Source organism: Lithobates pipiens, unplaced genomic scaffold (genome assembly GCF_037356315.1).
Source record: "Lithobates pipiens isolate NorthernLeopardFrog02 unplaced genomic scaffold, aLitPip1_a1.2 Scaffold_28, whole genome shotgun sequence".
Classification (NCBI taxonomy): domain Eukaryota; kingdom Metazoa; phylum Chordata; class Amphibia; order Anura; family Ranidae; genus Lithobates; species Lithobates pipiens.
In genome coordinates, this window is record NW_027507789.1 from 80,234,376 (window position 1) to 80,260,623 (window position 26,248).

The window sequence follows — 26,248 nt, forward strand, 5'->3', positions numbered from 1 at the left end:
GAGCCTCCCCGGACCCCTCAATAGTGTTCCAGACGGGTTCTTTTAGGACCTGTTCACGTGCACTAAAATTAACCCCCGGGACGGTCAGTCCGTCTAAAGGGGGTGTAACCTACAACTCCTTCTTTATTTCTTTCTCATTTCTCTCATTCTCTTTGCTGCTCTTTAGCTCTCCCTTTTGCCTTATCACGACGCATGTGTTGGTGAAGATTTATTGTTCTCTACTGATTGCAACTAAAAATCTACCTTTTTGTTTTTGTGTGTATTGCTGGGACTATAATTGCAGGTACTGAACTCCGCACCTCCCTGAGTCTGAACCATGGCATATTCCGATTTGGGTCGTAATCCTACGGTGATCTCCCACAATGTTAAGGGGCTTAACATCCCTGAAAAGAGATCCACCTTAATGAGAGAACTTAAAAAAGGTAGGCCTAGTTTTATATTTCTACAAGAGACCCATTTTAAGACAGGCCACGTACCAATGCTCACTGACTCGTACTTCACTGAGGCGCATCACGCTACCAGTCCCGGGACCAAGTCAAAAGGGGTCTCGATACTGGTAGGCAGGGATGCTGCCTTTGAGGTAACCGACAAACTAGTTGACCCAGATGGGAGATTTCTCTTCCTAAAAGGGACATGCAGGGGGGCCCCCCTGACACTAGCTAACGTGTACTTTCCCAATTCAGCCCAGCTTACTTTTTGTCGGAAACTAACCACCGAGCTGCTGTGCTTCAGCTCGGGTAGATTGATTTTAGGCGGGGATTTTAACATCCCCCTCATACCAACTGAAGACACCTCCAATGGTAAGACTACTATCACTTACAAAGTCCTTAAAAGCATTAAGAAGCTCTTACAATCTATGAACTTGGTCGATACCTGGCGCCACCTGAACCCGGAGGGAAGGGACTATTCCTTCTTCTCTATCCCACACAACCACCACTCACGAACAGATTATATCTTCATCACACAGAGGGACCTACCACTGCTGAGCGCTGCTCACATCGGTCTGCAAACTATTTCAGATCATGCCCCAATCTCCGTATCATTGGACTTGATGAGCACCCCTACCAAACATAATATGTGGAGATTAAACTCATCTCTACTGACGGATCCCACCTTGCTCCCTGATCTAGTTTCCTCCTTGACTGAATTTTTTAAGCTGAATAATACACCCGGGATGAGCCCCCTTGTGATTTGGGAAACCCACAAATGTCATATTAGGGGTGAGCTGATACGTATGGGCACCCGTAAAAAAAGGGAGAGAGACAAAATGATTATGGATCTGACCACAAAAATTCGATCATTAGAATCGCTACATAAACGCTCCCTTGCTGTTGACTCAGCGGGGGCATTACTTGAAGCCAGGAAAACTCTAAAACAGATATTAGATAATACCACCAGGAGATTTTTATTTTTTAAGAAGAAAATATACTATGAGCACGGGGATAAAACGGGCAAGATCTTGGCGAGAGCCCTGAAAACCCGGACAACCCACAACCACATTAAGGGCATTACTGCTATGGGTGGACGAATTGACAGTGAAACTGAGAAGATTGCCCGACATTTCCAAAATTATTACACGGCCCTCTATAACCTCCCGACTATGCACAAACCATCAGATATACAGGGTGATCGGGCTCAGGCGATACAGGCCTACCTAGACGCAGCGGACCTTCCCAAGCTAGATGAGGGGGACTGTATTCAGCTAGACAGGCCCTTCGATGATGCGGAAATCAAGATTATTAGGGAGTTGAAAACGGGCAAAAGTCCTGGGCCTGACGGGCTTAGCGCCATCTACTATAAGACATTCATGGACATTTTACTTACCCCTTTCAAAGACGCTATGAATTCGTTGACAACTCAGGGTTCGACTTCTAATGACTTTTTGTCTGCTTTTATTACTATCCTACCTAAGGAGGGGAAGGATCCGCTCAGCTGCTCCAGCTATAGGCCCATCTCCCTCCTGAATATTGACGTCAAACTTATAGCAAAAGTTCTGGCCAACAGGTTGAGACCCCTACTTCATGATCTGATTGGACCCGTTCAGGCCGGATTCATGCCTGGTAGGGAGGCAAGAGATAACGTGACGAAGTCCCTGAATTTGATCCATTTAGCACACCAGCGAAAGATCGAGGGCTTTCTCCTGTCGACTGACGCGGAGAAGGCCTTCGATCGAGTAGCTTGGGATTACATGTTAGAGACATGCAAATGCACTGGTTTGGGCCCTGGCATGATGGCATGGATTTCGGCATTGTACCAGAATCCTTCGGCCAGGCTTAAGGTAAATGGGTCACTTTCAGACATAGTGTTTATTAAAAACGGTACTAGACAGGGGTGTCCATTGTCGCCCCTACTTTTTATCATCGCCCTAGAACCATTCATAAGACACACCCTCATGGATTCCTCAATCAAGGGTTTCCAATTAAATGGGAAGGTCTTCAAAGTAGCGGCTTATGCCGACGATCTATTGTTCTTTTTGACAGATCCTCATATTTCTATTCCCTCTCTTTTAAATGAATTCGCTCATTTTGGTTATATATCTAACTTCAAAATAAACTATTCTAAATCGATGGCCATGAATATTTCACTTCCCAATGCCCGGTTGTCAACGGCCCAAGCCAGTAGCCCCTTTAAGTGGACGGCGTCAGCTATTAAATATTTGGGGATCTGGCTGACTCCTAGACTTTCACTGACCTTTGCGCAGAACTTCCCCCCCTCCTTAAAAGCATAGCACAGGATCTTCAGAAGTGGGGCTCGGGGTACTTTTTGTGGTTTGGCAGGGCTGCCATCTGTAAAATGGTCATTCTGCCAAAGGTGCTCTACCTGCTACGTACCTTACCTATTAGGATACCTATGAGCTTTTTTAAATCCCTACATTCCCTCCAGATGAACTTTATCTGGGCACACAAGCCACCTCGACTGAAGAAGGCCCTACTGACCAAACCTAAGGACAGGGGAGGCTTGGGCGTCCCTGACTACAAATACTACTACTACGCTACACACGTTGCACGTATTATCGACTGGCATTGCCATTCCCAAATGAAAGATTGGGTTTTCCTAGAGGAAGAGGCGAGCACAATCCCCCTCAGGTTTTCGCCCTGGATCCCACGAACTAGATACCCCATATCCATACTTTCTCACCCTACCATTGGTACTTCCCTCAGCGTATTTCATGTTCTAGCCAAACAACCCGAATTCTCCACTCCTCTGAGCCCCCTCACCCCTATTCGAAACAACCCAGACTTTCCCCCGGGATTGGGGAACCCCTTCCTCAAACCGCTGAGGCCGAGAAGGCCACTCCTGGCGGTTGACTGTTTCCTCAACAAATTGATGAAAGATTTTTCGGAACTTAAACTAGACTGTGAATTGCCACATATGCCAAGGTGGACATACTTTCAGCTACGAAGCTATTGCAACGACGCTACACGTCGATTACACTTTGCAAGAGACCTAACGGAATTCGAATCAGTGTGCTTAAAGGGGGAACCACTGCGCTTTCATATGCCTGGCTATAAACTCTAGGTCCGCTTGAGGACCACAGACTCAGGGAGCGGTGGACTCAGGCTCTGGGAACACCGATTTCAGATGACCAGTGGGACAGGGCTTGCGTTCTCTCACACAAATGTTCTTTGAGCACGAGAATGCAAGAAACGTCCTACAAATTGTTGACTCATCGGTACGCTACTCCAGAGAAGATCCACAAATGGTATCCACACTCGTCCGACAGATGTTGGAGATGTGATAAAGAGGAGGGTACGCTGCTCCACATTTGGTGGCAGTGTGAGCAACTGCAACCATACTGGTCAGGGGTACGGGATTTGATCGTTCAGATCACGGAGACCAGCCTTAGGATAGATGCCGCGTGTTACCAAACCAAAGTGTAGCGCTTAACAAAGTTATGAATAGTCTAGTTAGTGCATCATCATACAGTTTAACCAAAACACCTTAAGTGTGACAATTCTTGAAAACTTGCATAGAAATAAAAAGTACAGTCCAAACGAATAAAAATAAATTAAAAGTCTCTATGTGAGGAGTTGATCCAGTCCAAACGTGAAATACAGGTCACCATCCACCTTCTTAAATGAGACTAGCATGCAGGCACCCTGTGATGTTCCCGTCACCTTTAGAATTAAAGGCTTACCGGATAGTATGGATCCAAACGAATCTATATTCGAAGGATCATACAAGCTTATGACTTAGAAGCCAAAATTTGCAGGTGTAGATTTTCAAGGAAGTATCAACTCAGACTCCTCATAAAGTTGTCCCAACTAGTAGTTAAATCCACATCAGTATACTCCAGCTCAAAATGTTGAACTCATACAAAGGAAAAATAAGGAGCCACAATAGTGTAAATCCGTTTAAGAGAAAAAAAATTTAATAAAAAAGTAATGAACTCACATGTAACCAAAGAAATCAAGCGCTTAATCCATAAAAACAGTGCTACAGCAGTAGTCCCGACGCGTTTCGTCCTCTACAGACGTCATCTGGGGTAGCACTACACTGTAGCATCATCACTTATATAGCAAACAGTCAATTTGGGCGAGAATTCCATCTGCCTGTGTCACCGCGTGTCATTTCCGGTTTAAGATGGCGCCCGGCGTGCGTTCCACGCCTCATTACAATGTTACAGCATGTATCAGCAGACAGACCATGCCCAAACATGTGTAAAATAAACCAATAAATGAAAACTAGGTTGGCCCAAACATTAGAAACATACCCAACGTAAAAATTAGCCAGACGTTGTGATTTATTCCACTCTGTAATACCGTTAGTAGTGTTTCCGGGTCATGATTAAACGCATAAGGGGCATGGGTACGGATCCAATCATTATCATACCCAGCCACCTATGCCGACAAAGCCACACCCACCACAGGGAGGCACCAACACAGTGGGCGTGTCGTACATAGAGAGCACTGATGCCTCCGTCAAGCGGCGACACGCGGTGACACAGGCAGATGGAATTCTCGCCCAAATTGACTGTTTGCTATATAAGTGATGATGCTACAGTGTAGTGCTACCCCAGATGACGTCTGTAGAGGACGAAACGCGTCGGGACTACTGCTGTAGCACTGTTTTTATGGATTAAGCGCTTGATTTCTTTGGTTACATGTGAGTTCATTACTTTTTTATTAAATTTTTTTTCTCTTAAACGGATTTACACTATTGTGGCTCCTTATTTTTCCTTTGTATGAGTTCAACATTTTGAGCTGGAGTATACTGATGTGGATTTAACTACTAGTTGGGACAACTTTATGAGGAGTCTGAGTTGATACTTCCTTGAAAATCTACACCTGCAAATTTTGGCTTCTAAGTCATAAGCTTGTATGATCCTTCGAATATAGATTCGTTTGGATCCATACTATCCGGTAAGCCTTTAATTCTAAAGGTGACGGGAACATCACAGGGTGCCTGCATGCTAGTCTCATTTAAGAAGGTGGATGGTGACCTGTATTTCACGTTTGGACTGGATCAACTCCTCACATAGAGACTTTTAATTTATTTTTATTCGTTTGGACTGTACTTTTTATTTCTATGCAAGTTTTCAAGAATTGTCACACTTAAGGTGTTTTGGTTAAACTGTATGATGATGCACTAACTAGACTATTCATAACTTTGTTAAGCGCTACACTTTGGTTTGGTATTTGTTTTATTATTCACTGTTTTATCCTTGTGATTGTGTTAGCAGCTTTCTTTCTTTTTTGGATAGCGCAGTGTCACAGGGAAAGTTTTTTGGTCTATAGATGCCGCGTGTTGTCTGCTACATATTTCTAACACCTCCTTCAGGAAATACAAGAACTCACTCTCCAGACATATGCTAAATGCAGCCAATTCTCTCATTCCACTTTACTGGAAATCTAAAACAATCCCCACCCTGAAGGAATGGTTGATTAAAGTCGCCTTTATATGTGAGATGGAGGATACGGCGGCCCAATCCAATGAACGAGTGGATAGCTATCATAAGACCTGGTCTCCGTGGTTCGTTTTTAGGTACTCCCAGACCTTCAGGGATCAGATGAGTCCAGGAGGAATTTAGGTCCAGAGATCGGAGGTCGGACCTGGATCTGTATCTTGGATGGGATACTTTAGCTTTTTTAAACGTGTCTTAGGGGTTGTGTTCTCTTTCATCTCAGTACCACACTGACAGTTCTTGTGCTACTTTCTTGGACCTTTTGGAATAGGCACTCTCTTTACTTTCCTTCTCTTTCTTTACCTATCCCTTTAATTTTGCTTTTTCTATAGACTGCTACTCTTCTCCAATCTGTTTTCTTACCATCTACTGGGAACAAATGGATATACTCAGACTCGGGGTGTTAGACAATGATTTACCCTCCAGGGCCTTGATGGGCCCATAATGGAGGAAACTGGTTCTTAATATATAACACCTATGTTGCTGTTTGAAAGACAGTGTTGACACGATTCTGGCCTTGTTAAGATCTGTATTGATTTTGTAGTGTCGATTGTTTACCCATGTAATTTGTATCTTAATTTGCAAATAAACTTCTTCTTGAATGTAAAAAAAAATAAAAAATTAGCAGATTAGTAATTCTTTCTTCATAAATTTTGGCCAAAATTTATACTACTGCATATCTTTGGTAAAAATAAGTACAAATTGGTGGATATTATTTGGTCTTTGTGAAAGTTATAGAGTCCACAAACTATGGTGCCAATATCTGAAAATTGATCACACCTGAAGTACTGATGGCCTATTTGAATTCTTGAGACCCTAACATGCCAGAAAAGTACAAATACCCCCCAAATGGCCCCTTTTTAGAAAGAAGACCTTCCAAGGTATGTAGTAAGAGGCATGATGAGTTTTTTTAAGTTGCCATTTTTTCCCACAATTCTTTGCAAAATCAAGATTTTTTTAACTTTTTTTTTCTCACAAAATTGTCATATTATCAGTTTATTTCTCACACACAGCATATGCATACCACAAATTACACCCCAAAACACATTCTGCTATTACTCCCGAGTACAGCAACACCACATGTGTGAGACTTTTACACAGTGTGGCCACATACAGAGGCCCAACATGCAGGGAGCGCCATCAGGCGTTCTGGAGCACCCAGGACAATTCTGACATTTCTCTTCTACATGTAAAAATCATCATTTATTTGCTAGAAAATTACATAGAATCCCAAAACATTATATATGTTTTTTTAGCAAACACCCTGGAGAATACAATGGTGGTCGTTGCAACTTTTTATCTCGCACGGTATTTGCACACCAATTTTTCAAATGCTTTTTTTTGGAAAAAAAAACTGTTTTGTGCTTAAAAAAAAAAAAGACACAGTAAAGTTAGCCCAATTTTTGCATAATGTGAAAGATGAAGTTACGCTGAGTAAATAGATACCTAACATGTCACTCTTCAAAATTGCACACGCTCGTGTAATGACGCCTCTACTTAAAAATCCCCATAGGCGATGATTTAAATGTATTTTTACTGGTTATATGTTTTGAGTATAACGGCAGGGGTGAAAGCACAGCATCACATTATTAAAGGAAGTAGAGCCCATTATGTTATGGGCGGAAAGAAATTTGTTGGATTTAAAGGCAGTTTACCTTTCGGGCCGTTTGAATCAGCAGGCGGATCGCCCATCACGTTGTTTTCCAGACAGCAACGAGTGGGCAGTGCACCAATCAGAGTTCAGTTGGATCATGAGTCTGCAGAAGCCACCAGAAATAGATCTCTTTGCTTCTCCAATGAATGCGAAGCTGCCGAGATTTCTATCCCGTCTGCCTCATCCCCGTGCAGAAGCAGTAGATGCCCTCTCGAGTCTGTGGCGATGCAAGACCGCATATGCATTTCCCGCCAGACCCTTGATCGCAAAGTTTTTAATCAGATTATCGATGGAGCCAGTCAGAGTGATAGCTGTTCTGCCTTACTGGCCGAAGAGGCCGTGGTTCCCTTGGGCAGTGAACCTCAGCGTATGCCCCGCCGTTCAAGATCCCAGTGTTCCTGCAGCTTCTCTCACAGGGGAAATTGGTGCACCCAGCTCCTCACAAACTGAATCTACATCTTTGGATCTTGAGCGGCAGAATTTCATTAGGATTCTCAGTGGGGGTGATTTCTACTCTCCTGAAGGCTAGGAAACCTTCCACAAACTTTATCTATTCTAAAATATGGAATACATTTAAAACATTTGCAGAAAGTAAGCAGTGGGACCCCACCACTCCGTCCACCTCAGTAGTTTTGGAGTTTCTGCAGAATGGTTTAGATCTGCGGCTCAGTTTAACCAGTAGAGACCCGTGCTATAGCCAAATGACGGCTACAGCCCGGACCCCCTTTGCCGGGACGACGTCTATTGACGTCGTCCCGTGCACGAGCGGCCTGCGCGTCTACGAGACTCGCCTGATCACAGTTCCAAGCAAGGGGTCGATCCCGACCCCCTACCACGTGATCAGCTGTCAGCCAATGACAGCTGATCATGTGATACAATGGAGCCGGTAATCGGCTATTTTTCCTCCTCGCGCTGACAGCGCAAGGAGAAAAAAAAGAGCCGATCACCAGCGGCCGTGACCGGGACAACAGTCCCGATCACGGCCAGCTTACCAGTACCCACCTGCCCCCTGCCAGTGCCACCTCTGTAATAAAAAAGTGCCCCCCATCAGTGCCACCCAGCAGTGCCCACAGTGCCACCCAGCAATGCCCACAGTGCCACCCAGCAGTGCCCACAGTGCCACCCATCAGTGCCCACAATCTGCCTCAACAACGGTGCTGCACCCCAGTGCCACATATCCATGCCAATCAGTGTCATCTACCAGTGCCCATCAGTGCCGCCCATCAGTGCCACCTATCAGTGCCACCTATCAGTGCCCATCAGTCCCATATATCAGTGGTACCTATTAGTGCCACCCATCTGTGCCATCATATCTGTGCCCATCAGTGCCGCCTTATCTGTGCCCATCAGTACTGCCTTATCTGTGCCTATCGGTGCCACTTTATCTGTGCCTATCGGTGCCACTTTATCTGTGCCTATTAGTGCCGCCTTAACTATGCCTATCAGTGCCCACCAGTGCAGCCTATCAGTGCCCACCAGTGCCGCCTCATCAGTGCACTTCAATTAAGGATAAAAATGACCTGTTGGCAAAATTTTATAACAAACTATTAAACATGTTTTTTTTTTTTTGCATCTTTTTTTGGTTTGTTTAGCAAAAAATAAAACTCCCAGCTGTAATTAAATACCACCAAAAGAAAGCTCTATTTGTGGGAAAAAAATGATAAAAATGTAATTTGGGTACTGTGTTGTATGACCGCGCAATTGTCATTCAAAGTGCATCAGCGCTGAAAGCTGAAAATTGGTCTGGGCAGGAGGGGGGTTTAAGTGCCCAGTAAGCAAGTGGTTAAAGTGGTGCTCAGGCCAAAATTACACTTTTTAAATAAAAATACCCCTATAATACACAAGCTTAATGTATTCAGTAAAGTTGGTCTGTAAACTAAGGTCCGTTTTGTTAGGTTATTACAGCATTTTGAAAGTTTATAAACTAGCAGCAGACTGTGGCCATCTTAAGTGTGGGCATCTGAAGCCAGACTGTATTTCTTCCTGGATTTCAGCCTTGCAGATCTCGCACATGCTCAATGCTGCACAAGCAGTGTAATAAGTTTCAGGTCAGGTTTCCATGGCAACGGCAGTGTTAGAGGAAGTTGCCACCCATATCTATGCAAACCCCTCCTCCCTCCAGGAACCAGTAAATATACTGCATGTACAAGGAATATTATTCAAGAAACACACACACACTATATATATATCGTGTTCTGTACATATATACACACACATATCTACACTCAGCTGATACTTTTTTCTGTACAGCTTTTCATTTAAAAAGAAAAAAAAAATAATTAAAAAATAATAATGTCAGCAACACAATTCATTTATGCATCTAGACGTATTGAAGACGACTTTATGAAGTTCAAACTGTGCATATTAATTTTGAAAAATTGTGCTTGTGTTTTGGTGTTAGGCCCCTTTCACACGGGATGGATCAGTAATGATCCGCCCCGTGATGATCCGCTTGCTCTGCGGGGATCGCTCTGTTGTCCCCGCTGAGCCGGAGGATAACAGGGCGGTCCCAGTACACTGTGCATGGACCGCCCTGTCAGCTCTCCGCTCTCCTCTATGGGGGATCGTCTGTCCGTGTTCATCTGATCCGCTCTGCAGACGGATAGAAAAATAGGACTTTCCTCTGTCTGCAGAATCGGACAATTGCGGAGGCAGACGATATCGGGTGTTTGCGGATGTTCATCCGCCGACACCCGCTATCCCATAGGAATGCATGTATGTCCCGTACTTCATCCGCAAACGGATGGATGAAATACGCACATAATGTCCGCATGTGTGAATGGGGCCTTAGATGGGATGGTGGGAGTATTTAAAAAAAAAACTACTTACTAACTACAACTTTCTCTATGTTACATAGATAATCGGGTTAAAAATAAGAAAATATTCCCCAGCACATCGATCCCCCTCCCCGTAAAATCGCATCGCCCCAGCACATTGCATCACAACGCCCCCAGCACATCGAATCGCATCTCCCCCAACACTTCTCATCGCATCGCCCAAAGCACATTGCATCACCCCCGACACATCAAATTGCATCAGAACATCGAATCGCGTCGCCCCCAAAAGATTGCATCAAATTGCATTACCCAAGCACATCGCATTGAATCGCCCCAGCACATTGAATCGCATCTCTCCCAGAACATCAGATCGCAACACCCAAGCGCATCGCATCTCCCCCAGAACATCGAATCGCATCACCCCCAGCACATTGCATCACCCCCAACACTTCGAATTGCATCAGCACATCGAATCGCATCGTCCCAGCACATCTCATCGCCCCAGCAAATCGAATCGCATCTCCTCCATCACATTGCATCTCCCCCAGCACATTGCATCACCCCCAGCGCATCGAAATGCCCAAAGCACATTGCATCACCTACAACACATCGAATCGCATCAGCACATCGAATCGCTTTGTCCCACCATATCGCATTGAAATGCATCGCCCAAGCACATTGCATTGCCTCAGCACATCGAATCGCATCTCCCCCAGCACATCGCATCGCCCAAAGCACATTGCATCACCCCAACACATCAAATCTCATCAGTACATCGAATCGCGCCGCCCCCAACACATCGCATCGAATCACATCACCCAAGCACATCGCATTGATTCGCCCCAGCACATCAAATTGCATCTCCCCAGAACATCGAATCACATCACCCCAGCACATTGTATCACCCCCAACACTTCGAATTGCATCATCGAATCGCATCGCCCCAGCAAATCGAAACGCATCTCCCCCAGCACATTGCATCTCCCAGCACATCTAATCGCCCCAGCACATCAAATCGCCGAAAGCACATTGCATCACCCCCAAAACATCGAATCACATCAGCACATCAAATCGCTTTGCCCCACCACATAGCATCAAAACGCATTGCCCAAGCACATCGCATCGCCCCAGCACATCAAATCGCATCACCCATCGCATCGAATCGCATCACCCAAGCACATCGCATTGAATCGCCCCAGCACATCGAATCGCATCTCCCCCAGAACATCGAATCGCATCACCCCAGCACATTGCATCACCCCCAACACTTCGAATTGCATCAGCACATCGAATCGCATAGCCCCAGCACATCTCATCGCCCTCAGCACATCACATCTCCCCAGCAAATCTAATCGCATCTCCCCCAGCACAGCGCATCTCCCCCAGCGCATCAATTCCCCCAAAGCACATTGCATCACCCCCAACACATCGAATCACATCAGCACATCGAATCACTTTGCCCCACCACATCGCATTGAAACGCATCACCCAAGCACATCGCATCGCCCCAGCACATCCAATCGCATCTCCCCAGAACATCCAATCGCATAACCCCCAGCACATTGCATCACCCCAGCACATCGAATCGCCCCCAGCACATCACATTGGCCCCAGCACAACGAATCGCATCTCCCCAGCACATCGCATCGCCCAAAGCACATTGCATCACCCCCAAAACATCGAATCGCATCAGCACATCGAATCGCTTCACCCCAACACATCGAATCCCATCGCCCAATCGCATTGCTTCTCCCCAGAACATCGACTCTCCCCAAAACACATTGCATCACCCGCAACACATCAAATCGCATCGCCCACAGCACATCACATCGAATCACATCGCCCCAGCACATCGCATCACCCCCAGCATATCACATCACATTGCCCCGAGCACATAGAATCGCATCTCCCCCAGCACATAGAATCGCATCTCCCCCAGCACATCGAATCGCAACTCCCCCAGCACATTGAATCACCCCCAGCACAACGCATCACCCAAAGCACATTGCATCGCCCAAAGCATCACCCCCAACACATCGAATCGCATCAGCACATCGAATCGCTTCACCCCAACACCTCGAATCCCATCACCCAAATGCAGAACATCGAATCGCCCCCAGCACATCACATCGAATCGCATCACCCCAGCACATCGCATCGCCCCCAGCACATGGCATCACATCGAATTGCATCTCCCCCAGCACATCAAATCGCATCTCCCCAGCACATCGAATCACATCTCCCCAGCACATCGAATCACCCCCAGCACATCGCATCTCCCAAAGTACATTGCATCACCCGCAACACATCGAATCGCATCGCCCCCAGCACATCAAATCGAATCGCATCGCCCCAGCACATCACATTGCTCCCAGCACATAGAATCGCATCTCCCCCAGCACATCAAATCGCATCACCCCCAGCACATCGAATTGCATCTCCCCCAGCACATCGAATCACATCTCCCCAGCACATCGAATCACCCCCAGCACATCACAACTATTTACTGGTTCCTGGAGGGAGGAGGGGTTTGCATAGATATGGGTGGCAACTTCCTCTAACACTGTCGTTGCCATGGAAACCTGACCTGAAACTTATTACACTGCTTGTGCAGCATTGAGCATGTGCGAGATCTGCAAGGCTGAAATCCAGGAAGAAATACAGTCTGGCTTCAGATGCCCACACTTAAGATGGCCACAGTCTGCTGCTAGTTTATAAACTTTCAAAATGCTGTATTAACCATTAAACTTTACTGAATACATTAAGCTTGTGTATTATAGGGGTATTTTTATTTAAAAAGTGTAATTTTGTCCGGAGCAGCACTTTAACCACTTGCTTACTGGGCACTTAAACCCCCCTCCTGCCCAGACCAATTTTCAGCTTTCAGCGCTGATGCACTTTGAATGACAATTGCGCGGTCATACAACACCGTACCCAAATGAAATTTTTATCATTTTTTTTTCCACAAATAGAGCTTTCTTTTGGTGGTATTTAATTACAGCTGGGAGTTTTATTTTTTGCTAAACAAACAAAAAAAATGCAAAAAAATAAATAAAAATCATGTTTAATAGTTTGTTACAAAATTTTGCAAACAGGTAATTTTTCTCCTTCATTGAAGTGCACTGATGAGACGGCACTGGTGGGCACTGATAGGCTGCACTGGTGGGCACTGATAGGCATAGTTAAGGCGGCACTAATAGGCACAGATAAAGTGGCACCGATAGGCACAGATAAGGCAGTACTGATGGGCACAGATAAGGAGGCACTGATGGGCAAAGATGGGCACAGATAAGATGGCACGGATGGGTGGCACGGATATAGGTTTGAGGCACTGCTATTCAAGTCATTGTTACTGCAGATTGTCTTTTGTCAGGGCTGAGAGAGGGACAGGACGCTGTGTGCAGCAGGGACAGTCAGTTTAATCATTAGCTGTTACTATTAGGTCCACAAAAGTCCTTTTCAGGACTGGTATGGTAAAGTAGTAAAGGATATAGTTTTGAGTGCTATTCAAGTTATTGTTGCAGGAGCCTGTGTTTTGTCAGTTTAACCACTTTCAGACCGGACCATTTTGCTGGTAAATGACCAGAGGTCTTTTTACAATTTGGCACTGCGCTGCTTTAACTGGTAATTGCGCGGTCATGCAATGTTGTACCCAAACAAAATTTGCGTCCTTTTCTTCCCACAAATAGAGCTTTCTTTTGATGGTATTTGATTGCCTCTGCGATTTTTATTTTTTGCGATATAAACTTAAAAAGAACGAAAATTTTGAAAAAAAATGATATTTTCTACTTTTTGTTATTAGAAAAATCCAATAAACTCAATTTTAGTCATACATTTAGGCCAAAATGTATTCAGCCACATGTCTTTGGTAAAAAAAAAGTCAATAATTGTATATTTATTGGTTTGCGCAAAAGTTGTCACATCTACAAATTAAGGTACGTTTTCTGGAATTTACGCAGCTTTTAGTTTACGACTCATTTCTTGAGGTGCTAAAATGGCAGGGCAGTACAAAACCCCCCCAAATGACCCCATTTTGGAAAGTAGACACCCTAAGGAAATTGATAAGTGGCATGTTGAGCCCATTGAATATTTTATTTTTTTGCCTCAAGCGATTGAATAATGACAAAAAAAAAATTTATTTTTTTTTTTACACAAAGTTGTCACTAAATGATATATTGCTCACACATGCTATGAGCATATGTGAAATGACACCCCAAAATAAATTCTGCTGCTTCTCCTGAGTACGGGGATACCACATATGTGGGACTTTTTGGGAGCCTAGCCGCGTACGGGGCCCCGAAAACCAAGAACCGCCTTCAGGTTTTCTAAGGGCGTAAATATTTGACTTCACTCCTCACTACCTATTACAGATTTGAAGGCCATAAAATGCCAAGATGGCACAAAACCCCCACAAATGACCCAATTTTAGAAAGTAGACACCCCAAGCTATTTGCCGAGAGGCATGTTGAGTCCATGGAATATTTTATATTTTGCCACAAGTTGCGGGAAAATTACAAACTTTTTTTTTTTTCACAAAGTTGTCACTAAATGATATATTGCTCACGCATGCCATGGGCATATGTGAAATGACACCCCAAAATAAATTCTGCTGCTTCTCCTGAGTACGGGGATACCACATATGTGGGACTTTTTGGGAGCCTAGCCGCGTACGGGGCCCCGAAAACCAAGCACCGCCTTCAGGCTTTCTAAGGGCGTTACAGTTTTGAAGGCCATAAAATGCCAAGATGGCACAACCCCCCCCCCAAATGACCCCATTTTGGAAAGTAGACACCCCTAAATTTAGGGGTACACTAGTGAGACTAGGTAATAAATGGCGGGTGCACTGAAACTATAAAAAAATAACTAACCAACCAGCGTCACCTGTAACAGTTATATGGTGATCACTGGTGAAAGGGTTAACTAGGGGGCAATCAGGGGGCTTTATGCGGTAGTATATGGGGGTCCCTGGCGCTATAAAAAGCTGCGGTGAACCTAAATACCAACCTGCCTAACTAGCGTCACCTGTGACACTAATACAGCGATCAGAAAAACGATCGCTTATTAGGCTGCGTTCACACTGGAGCGATGCGGGAACGCCACGAATCCGCGGCGGGTTCCCGCATCACATGCCTCCCGGCGGCAGTTCACACTGCCCTATGCGAACTGCTGGGAGTGTCAGTGAAATGTTAATGACACCCCCAGATCAGTTCGCATATCGCAGTGCGATCTGCAAACTCGGATCGCATGGTGTGAACACCCATGCGATCCGATTCTGCTGCGGACCAAAAAAAGGGTCCCGTGCGAGTTTGCGGCGGGTGCGGCGGGTGCGGCGGGTGCGACACGAATTCAGCCATACTATCTGTATGGCTGAACTCGAATCGCACAGAGATCGGATGTGATTTGCACTGCAGTGCGGTGCGAATCACATCCGTTCTCATAAACCGCTGCAATGTGAACCCAGCCTTAGTGACACTGGCGACGGGGGGTGATCACGGGGTTAAACCTTTATTGGGGGGGTTAGGGGGGTACCTTAGAACTAAAGGGGGCTAACCCTAACTGCCCTAACAGTTATTACAGTCACAAATGACACCCGCCGGGTGATCAGGGGGTTAAACCTTTATTAGGTAATAAATGGCGGGTGCCCTGAAACTATAAAAAAATAACTAACCAACCAGCGTCACCTGTAACAGTTATATGGTGATCACTGGTGAAAGGGTTAACTAGGGGGCAATCAGGGGGCTTTATGCGGTAGTATATGGGGGTCCCTGGCGCTATAAAAAGCTGCGGCGAACCTAAATACCTACCTGCCTAACTAGCGTCACCTGTGACACTAATACAGCGATCAGAAAAACGATCACTTATTAGGCTGGGTTCACACTGGAGCGATGCGGGAACGCCACAAATCCGCGGCGGGTTCCCGCATCGCATGCCTCCCGGCGGCAGTTCACACTGCCCTATGTGAACTGCTGGGAGTGTCAGTGAAATATTATTGACACCCCCAGATCAGTTCGCATATCGCAGTGCGATCTGCAAACTCGGATCGCATGGTGTGAACACCCATGCGATCCGATTCTGCTGCGGGCCAAAAAAAGGGTCCCGTGCGAATTTGCGGCGGGTGCGGCGGGTGCGATGCGAATTCAGCCATACTATCTGTATGGCTGAACTCGAATCGCACAGAGATCGGATGCGATTTGCACTGCAGTGCGGTGCGAATCACATTCGTTCTCATAAACCGCTGCAATGTGAACCCAGCCTTAGTGACACTGGCGACGGGGGGTGATCACGGGGTTAAACCTTTATTGGGGGGGTTAGGGGGGTACATTAGAACTAAAGGGGACTAACCCTAACTGCCCTAACAGTTATTACAGTCACAAATGACACCAATGCAAAAAAAAATAAAAAAATTACATTGGTGTCACTGTGACTGGGGGGCAGGGGTAATTGGGGGGGAGGTCGGGGGTGTGTGAGTGTGCCTGGCATGTTCTACTGTGTAGTGTCGTGTTGGTGCAACTCACCGATCCTCTCTCCTCGGTGTCGGAACGAAAAATACCAACACGGAGGAGAGATTACATCACTTCCTCTCCTGTGTTTACATTACAGGAGAGGAAGTGATGTCACGGAGCATTTTAATTCGTCGGGAGCGATCGCGAGGGGGTGGCCATGAATGAATGGCCGTCCCCTCGTCCGGGATCGCTCCCGAATGAATACCGACCGCCGCAGGCACCGGGCGGGGGCCCGATCGGGCCCCCGACCCGCGGGCAGGCAGGGACGTACATGTAAGCCCTTATGCCTGCCCGTGCCATTCTGTCGACGTACATCGTCGTGCGGCGGTCGGGAAGTGGTTAAATAGGGACAGGCAGGAAGCTGTGTGTGGCAGTGAGGAACAGTCAGTTTAATCAGTAGCTGTTACTATTAGGTCCACAAAGGATCTTTTCAGGACTGGTATGGTAATAGGCTTATACACGTATAATATTCTTTCTTCCAAATATAGAAAGAATATTATACTTGACTGCTGCCCTTCTGCTGCAGTAGTCCTTTATGAGTATAGGGACTGAGGTACAGTCTGCTAATCACAACCTACTATTTGCAAAAAGGTCCTTCTAAGGACTGGTAAGGTATAGCGTAATACAGTATATAGGGTTGAGTGAGGTACAGTCTGCTAATCCTTAAGGACTGGTATAGGTCCACAATATATAGGGTTGAGGTGCACTACTGCTGACTGCTGCCCTATTCTTCAGCAGTCCTTTATGAGTATAGGGACTGAGGTACAGTCTACTAATCACAACCTACTAGTTCCACAAAGGTCCTTCTAAGGACTGGTAAGGTATAGCGTACTACAGTATATAGGGTTGAATGAGGTACAGTCTGCTAATCCTTAAGGACTGGTATAGGTCCACAATATATAGGGTTGAGGTGCACTACTGCTGACTGCTGCCCTATTCTGCAGCAGTCCTTTAAGAGTATAGGGACGGAGGTACAGTCTGCTAATCACAACCTAGTATTTGCACAAAGGTCCTTCTAAGGACTGGTAAGGTATAGCGTACTACAGTATATAGGGTTGAGTGAGGTACAGTCTGCTAATCCTTAAGGACTGGTAGAGGTGCACTACTGCTGACTGCTGCCCTATTCTGTAGCAGTCCTTTATGATTATAGGGACTGAGGTACAGTCTGCTAATCACACCCTACTATTTGCACAAAGGTCCTTCTAAGGACTGGTAAGGTATAGCGTACTACAGTATATAGGGTTGAGTGAGGGACAGTCTGCTAATCCTTAAGGACTGGTATAGGTCCACAATATATAGGGTTGAGGTGCACTACTGCTGACTGCTGCCCAATTCTGCAGCAGTCCTTTATGAGTATAGGGACTGAGGTACAGTCTGCTAATCACAACCTACTATTTGCAAAAAGGTCCTTCTAAGGACTGGTAAGGTATAGCGTAATACAGTATATAGGGTTGAGTGAGGTACAGTCTGCTAATCCTTAAGGACTGGTATAGGTCCACAATATATAGGGTTGAGGTGCACTACTGCTGACTGCTGCCCTATTCTTCAGCAGTCCTTTATGAGTATAGGGACTGAGGTACAGTCTACTAATCACAACCTACTAGTTCCACAAAGGTCCTTCTAAGGACTGGTAAGGTATAGCGTACTACAGTATATAGGGTTGAGTGAGGTACAGTCTGCTAATCCTTAAGGACTGGTATAGGTCCACAATATATAGGGTTGAGGTGCACTACTGCTGACTGCTGCCCTATTCTGCAGCAGTCCTTTAAGAGTATAGGGATGGAGGTACAGTCTGCTAATCACAACCTAGTATTTGCACAAAGGTCCTTCTAAGGACTGGTAAGTTATAGCGTACTACAGTATATAGGGTTGAGTGAGGTACAGTCTGCTAATCCTTAAGGACTGGTAGAGGTGCACTACTGCTGACTGCTGCCCTATTCTGTAGCAGTCCTTTATGAGTATAGGGACAGAGGTACAGTCTGCTAATCACAACCTACTAGTTCCACAAAGGTCCTTCTAAGAACTGGTAAGGTATAGCATACTACAGTATATAGGGTTGAGTGAGGTACAGTCTGCTAATCCTTAAGGACTGGTATAGGTCCACAATATATAGGGTTGAGGTGCACTACTGCTGACTGCTGCCCTATTCTGCAGCAGTCCTTTAAGAGTATAGGGACGGAGGTACAGTCTGCTAATCACAACCTAGTATTTGCACAAAGGTCCTTCTAAGGACTGGTAAGGTATAGCGTACTACAGTATATAGGGTTGAGTGAGGTACAGTCTGCTAATCCTTAAGGACTGGTAGAGGTGCACTACTGCTGACTGCTGCCCTATTCTGTAGCAGTCCTTTATGAGTATAGGGACAGAGGTACAGTCTGCTAATCACAACCTACTAGTTCCACAAAGGTCCTTCTAAGAACTGGTAAGGTATAGCATACTACAGTATATAGGGTTGAGTGAGGTACAGTCTGCTAATCCTTAAGGACTGGTATAGGTCCACAATATATAGGGTTGAGGTGCACTACTGCTGACTGCTGCCCTATTCTTCAGCAGTCCTTTATGAGTATAGGGACTGAGGTACAGTCTACTAATCACAACCTACTAGTTCCACAAAGGTCCTTCTAAGGACTGGTAAGGTATAGCGTACTACAGTATATAGGGTTGAGTGAGGTACAGTCTGCTAATCCTTAAGGACTGGTATAGGTCCACAATATATAGGGTTGAGGTGCACTACTGCTGACTGCTGCCCTATTCTGCAGCAGTCCTTTAAGAGTATAGGGACGGAGGTACAGTCTGCTAATCACAACCTAGTATTTGCACAAAGGTCCTTCTAAGGACTGGTAAGGTATAGCGTACTACAGTATATAGGGTTGAGTGAGGTACAGTCTGCTAATCCTTAAGGACTGGTAGAGGTGCACTACTGCTGACTGCTGCCCTATTCTGTAGCAGTCCTTTATGAGTATAGGGACAGAGGTACAGTCTGCTAATCACAACCTACTAGTTCCACAAAGGTCCTTCTAAGAACTGGTAAGGTATAGCATACTACAGTATATAGGGTTGAGTGAGGTACAGTCTGCTAATCCTTAAGGACTGGTATAGGTCCACAATATATAAGGTTGAGGTGCACTACTGCTGACTGCTGCCCAATTCTGCAGCAGTCCTTTATGAGTATAGGGACTGAGGTACAGTCTGCTAATCACAACCTACTATTTGCAAAAAGGTCCTTCTAAGGACTGGTAAGGTATAGCGTAATACAGTATATAGGGTTGAGTGAGGTACAGTCTGCTAATCCTTAAGGACTGGTATAGGTCCACAATATATAGGGTTGAGGTGCACTACTGCTGACTGCTGCCCTATTCTTCAGCAGTCCTTTATGAGTATAGGGACTGAGGTACAGTCTACTAATCACAACCTACTAGTTCCACAAAGGTCCTTCTAAGGACTGGTAAGGTATAGCGTACTACAGTATATAGGGTTGAGTGAGGTACAGTCTGCTAATCCTTAAGGACTGGTATAGGTCCACAATATATAGGGTTGAGGTGCACTACTGCTGACTGCTGCCCTATTCTGCAGCAGTCCTTTAAGAGTATAGGAACGGAGGTACAGTCTGCTAATCACAACCTAGTATTTGCACAAAGGTCCTTCTAAGGACTGGTAAGGTATAGCGTACTACAGTATATAGGGTTGAGTGAGGTACAGTCTGCTAATCCTTAAGGACTGGTAGAGGTGCACTACTGCTGACTGCTGCCCTATTCTGTAGCAGTCCTTTATGAGTATAGGGACAGAGGTACAGTCTGCTAATCACAACCTACTAGTTCCACAAAGGTCCTTCTAAGAACTGGTAAGGTATAGCATACTACAGTATATAGGGTTGAGTGAGGTACAGTCTGCTAATCCTTAAGGACTGGTATAGGTCCACAATATATAGGGTTGAGGTGCACTACTGCTGACTGCTGCCCTATTCTTCAGCAGTCCTTTATGAGTATAGGGACTGAGGTACAGTCTACTAATCACAACCTACTAGTTCCACAAAGGTCCTTCTAAGGACTGGTAAGGTATAGCGTACTACAGTATATAGGGTTGAGTGAGGTACAGTCTGCTAATCCTTAAGGACTGGTATAGGTCCACAATATATAGGGTTGAGGTGCACTACTGCTGACTGCTGCCCTATTCTGCAGCAGTCCTTTAAGAGTATAGGGACGGAGGTACAGTCTGCTAATCACAACCTAGTATTTGCACAAAGGTCCTTCTAAGGACTGGTAAGGTATAGCGTACTACAGTATATAGGGTTGAGTGAGGTACAGTCTGCTAATCCTTAAGGACTGGTAGAGGTGCACTACTGCTGACTGCTGCCCTATTCTGTAGCAGTCCTTTATGAGTATAGGGACAGAGGAACAGTCTGCTAATCACAACCTACTAGTTCCACAAAGGTCCTTCTAAGAACTGGTAAGGTATAGCATACTACAGTATATAGGGTTGAGTGAGGTACAGTCTGCTAATCCTTAAGGACTGGTATAGGTCCACAATATATAAGGTTGAGGTGCACTACTGCTGACTGCTGCCCAATTCTGCAGCAGTCCTTTATGATTATAGGGACTGAGGTACAGTCTGCTAATCACACCCTACTATTTGCAAAAAGGTCCTTCTAAGGACTGGTAAGGTATAGCGTACTACAGTATATAGGGTTGAGTGAGGTACAGTCTGCTAATCCTTAAGGACTGGTATAGGTCCACAATATATAGGGTTGAGGTGCACTACTGCTGACTGCTGCCCAATTCTGCAGCAGTCCTTTTATCAGTATAGGGACTGAGGTACAGTCTGCTAATCACAACCTACTAGTTCCACAAAGGTCCTTATAAGGACTGGTAAGGTATAGTGTACTACAGTATAAAGGGTTCAGTGAGGTACAGTCTGCTAATCACAACCTAAAAAGCACACCGTACTATATGCCCGTACCCTCCTGTTTGAAGAGGTTGAGCGGTGTCATATTTTTGGGGCCCAGCAGCAAGTTGCTGGTATCAGTGCTGCTGTTAGTGCTCTCTATCTCGGTGCTGGTGTCAGTGCACTCTATCACGGTGCAGGTGTCAGTGCTCTATATCACGGTGCTGGTGCTGGTGATCATCTCCTGCACCTCTTCTTTGCCTACCCTGACCTTCCCTCGACTCCATTGTCTCAAGAGTCCTGAATTGTCAGAATTTCACATATAAAAAAAGAATGCTTGTAGTTGTCGATCCCAGATTCACCTCATACATGTGTTATGTCACGGTGCTGGTGTCAGATCGCTCTATCACGGTGCAGGTGTCAGTGCTCTATATCACGGTGCTGGTGATCATCTCCTGCACCCTCTTCTTTGCCTACCCTGACCTTCCCTCGCCTCCATTGTCTCAAGAGTCCTGAATTGTCCGAATTTCACATATAAAAAAAGAATGCTTGTAGTTGTCGATCCCAGATTCACCTCATACATGTGTTATGTCACGGTGCTGGTGTCAGATCGCTCTATCACGGTGCAGGTGTCAGTGCTCTATATCACGGTGCTGGTGATCATCTCCTGCACCCTCTTCTTTGCCTACCCTGACCTTCCCTCGCCTCCATTGTCTCAAGAGTCCTGAATTGTCAGAATTTCACATATAAAAAAAGAATGCTTGTAGTTATCGATCCCAGATTCACTGCACAAAGGTCCTTCTAAGGACTGGTAAGGTATAGCGTACTACAGTATATAGGGTTGAGTGAGGTACAGTCTGCTAATCCTTAAGGACTGGTATAGGTCCACAATATATAGGGTTGAGGTGCACTACTGCTGACTGCTGCCCTATTCTGCAGCAGTCCTTTATGAGTATAGGGACTCAGGTACAGTCTGCTAATCACAACCTACTAGTTCCACAAAGGTCCTTCTAAGGACTGGTAAGGTATAGCGTACTACAGTATATTGGGTTGAGTGAGGTACAGTCTGCTAATCCTTAAGGACTGGTATAGGTCCACAATATATAGGGGTGAGGTGCACTACTGGGTGGGACTTTAGAGACATGGATGTAAAGGAGAACCCTGTTGTGAATGTGGCAGTTATCCTTACTGCTGTACTCTGTTTTGTTTATTGCTTGCTCTTAATCCCTGTACTCTATACAATATGCATAGATATACTGTACATAGACCTGACCAAGGTGTTCATTGTCTCAACTGTTGCTGGTTTTAATTAAGTTCTTCTTTCATGTAAGCTCAGTCCATACATCAGAATGTTTCTTTGTGCTCAACCAGTGGGTTGAACAAAAACGGCTTGATTTTTTTTCCCCCCATTACCATGTAGCACTAACCCCTGAAGGAGCTGCTGGTTTTATTTGCACCTGCACTTTACTAATGAACCCCCCTTGACTTGACTCAGTCCCCTTGACACAGCTGTGGTGCAATATGAATGTGTAATGAAATGGTGAGAGGTAACGCCACAATACAATATAATATACCTGTATTATTACCAGGACACCCGATGGCTCCACCTGCTGAGAGAAAACAATACTCCACACAATTGAATTATTTAACCATAAATATACTTTACTGTAATTATGATAAACAGGTGGTTAGAATAATTGTACTGTCATCCTAACGTAAAATGACAAAACAATGAATGCAAAACAACAATTTTACAAGGTGAAACCACAAGGGAGCTCCCCCTACTTTAATAGCTAGTTGCAAGATCTTGTTAATAGTAAACATTCTTTAATCTTCTTTTCTTCTGCTAGCTATGATGGTCCTTTATAATTTGTAATCCAAAGGATAAGGAAGTTAGGCTGATCTTAAAAGTACATTGCACCCCATACTCATTCACATAGGGTGGGGGGACGCTATCCGGGGGCCCCCTTATTAAAGGGGGCTCCCAGATTCCGATAAGCCCCGCGCCCGCAGACCCCGACAACCAATGGCCAGGGTTGTCGGGAAGAGGCCCTTGTCCTCATCAACATCAGCATTCGAGATCAGACGAGATAAGATAAGATCGGGAGCATTCAGGGTGATGTAGCCATAGGCGATCTTGCTGGCCACTCTCAACCCTCTTGACAAACGTCAAGATGATCAACCTTGGCAAACAAGCAGAAAAATAAAACAGGTCGTCTACACTAACAACATATTTAAAAAAAGCCTACGGCACCTGGTATTCCCAGGAGGTCTCCCATCCAGGCACTAAGCAGGCCCGACCCTGCTTAGCATCCGAGATCAGACGAGATCGTGCGCATTCAGGGTGATATTGAACCTAGAAGAAAATTTGATCGATTGATTGTGAAAGACCGGAGAATTTCAGATATACAGAAGTCTTGAAAGACGGTGGACAGCGGGAAAACTGACGAGTTTTATATTTGGTGAGTAGAAAAGTAATATGGAATTTGTAGATGTTTTAGCTGATGAAAGTACATTAGAATTTAAAGGTTTAGCGAAACAGGTTTCTGATGCTGTCATCAGTTGCTGTCAGTTTATCTGTCATCGGGGGTGCACATCACTCCCTACATTCCCTCTTTACCATCTTTACCTGCCTGGGAGGGCTAGCTGACCGATGCCTTTTGGATCTTGCTCTTTCCTTAGAATGCACATTGAATCGACCCCAGCACATCGCATCGCCCAAAGCACATTGCATCACCCCAACACATCAAATCGCATCAGAACATCGAATCGCGCCGCCCCCAACACATCGCATCGAATCACATCACCCAAGCACATCGCATTGAATCGCCCCAGCACATCGATCCGCATCTCCCCCAGAACATTGAATCACATCACCCCAGCACATTGCATCACCCCCAACACTTCGAATTGCATCATCACATCGAATCGCATCGCCCCAGCAAATCGAATCGCATCTCCCCCAGCACGTTGCATCTCCCAGCACATCTAATCGCCCCAGCACATCAAATCTCCCAAAGCACATTGCATCACCCCCAAAACATCGAATCACATCAGCACATCAAATCGCTTTGCCCCACCACATAGCATCAAAACTAATTGCCCAAGCACATCGCATCGCCCCAGCACATCAAATCGCATCACCCATCGCATCGAATCGCATCACCCAAGCACATCGCATTGAATCGCCCCAGCACATCAAATCGGATCTCCCCCAGAACATCGAATCGCATCACCCCAGCACATTGCATCACCCCCAACACTTCAAATTGCATCAGCACATCGAATCGCATAGCCCCAGCACATCTCATCGCCCCCAGCACATCACATCTCCCCAGCAAATCGAATCGCATCTCCCCCAGCACATTGCATCTCCCCCAGCACATCGAATCGCCCCCGCGCATCAAATCGCCCAAAGCACATTGCATCACCCCCAACACATCGAATCACATCAGCACATCAAATCGCTTTGCCCCACCACATTGCATCGAAACGCATCACCCAACCACATCACATCGCCCCAGCACATCGAATTGCATCTCCCTAGAACATCGAATTGCATAACCCCCAGCACATTGCATCACCCCAGCACATCGAATCGCCCCCAGCACATCACATTGGCCCCAGCACATCGAATCGCATCTCCCCAGCACATCGCATCGCCCAAAGCACATTGCATCACCCCCAAAACATCGAATCGCATCAGCACATCGAATCGCTTCACTCCAAAACACATCGAATCCCATCGCCCAATCGCAACGCATCTCCCCAGAACATCGACTCTCCCCAAAGCACATTGCATCACCCGCAACACATCAAATCGCATCGCCCACAGCACATCACATTGAATCACATCGCCCCAGCTCATCGCATTGCCCCCAGCATATCACATCACATTGCCCCCAGCACGTAGAATCGCATCTCCCCCAGCACATAGAATCGCATCTCCCGCAGCACATCGAATCGCAACTCCCCCAGCACATTGAATCACCCCCAGCACAACGCATCCCCCAAAGCACATTGCATCGCCCAAAGCACATTGCATCACCCCCAACACATCGAATCGCATCAGCACATCGAATCGCTTCATCCCAACACCTCGAATCCCATCGCCCAATCGCATCACATCTCCCCAGAACATCGAATCGCCCCCAGCACATCACATCGAATCGCATCACCCCAGCACATCGCATCGCCCCCAGCACATGGCATCACATCGCATTGCATCTCCCCAAGCACATCGAATCGCATCTCCCCCAGCACATCGAATCACATCACCCCCAGCGCATCGCATCTCCCAAAGTACATTGCATCACCCGCAACACATCGAATCGCATCACCCCCAGCACATCACATCGAATCGCATTGCCCCAGCACATCGCATCGCCCCCAGCACATCGCATCACATTGCTCCCAGCACATAGAATCGCATCTCCACCAGCACATCGAATCGCATCACCCCCAGCACATCGAATTGCATCTCCCCCAGCACATCGAATCACATCTCCCCAGCACATTGAATCACCCC

The 26,248-nt window shown here is 46.0% G+C and overlaps 1 pseudogene; it reads right to left on the reverse strand.

Annotated features, from left to right (window-relative positions):
- Positions 1–23,962: 23,962 nt before the first annotated feature.
- On the reverse strand, positions 23,963–24,082 carry LOC143936606 (5S ribosomal RNA; annotated as a pseudogene).
- Between the last annotated feature and the right edge of the window lie 2,166 nt (positions 24,083–26,248).